Here is a 435-nt window from a genome sequence, read left to right on the forward strand (position 1 = left end):
GACTGCAGCAAGGGTCATGACTTTGGGAGAAGCATCCCAAATCTGCACTCGTATGAAAGTATCTTGCAGAGGCTGGAGAGGCAGGGGCTTGGAGACCAAACAGACAACTGCCTAGGGTACCTTCTGCAAGGCAGAGGAGAGCACTCATACGTCTGGCAGCACCCTGTGCACCTGCCTCTACTACAAGTGGCTTCTGGATGTTTGCCACCACCTTGCAGGCAGAACTCTCAGTCCTGTGTGACAGACTGAGCTACAATGATAGACTGATCAAAGGCAAAAGAGACGGCAGGGATGGAATCACGAGAGCAGATCACAGTGCTGGAACAGGCCCTGGAGCAGGCGGCATGGGCCGTATTCCAGCAATCTCTTCAGGGCTGAACTGGAAAAGAAGCAACACGTGTTTCAAATATAGGAATTAAAGACAGGATTTTTGTC

This window comes from Gavialis gangeticus, unplaced genomic scaffold, assembly GCF_001723915.1.
Source record: "Gavialis gangeticus isolate Ggan-Ray unplaced genomic scaffold, GavGan_comp1, whole genome shotgun sequence".
NCBI classification, from domain to species: domain Eukaryota; kingdom Metazoa; phylum Chordata; order Crocodylia; family Gavialidae; genus Gavialis; species Gavialis gangeticus.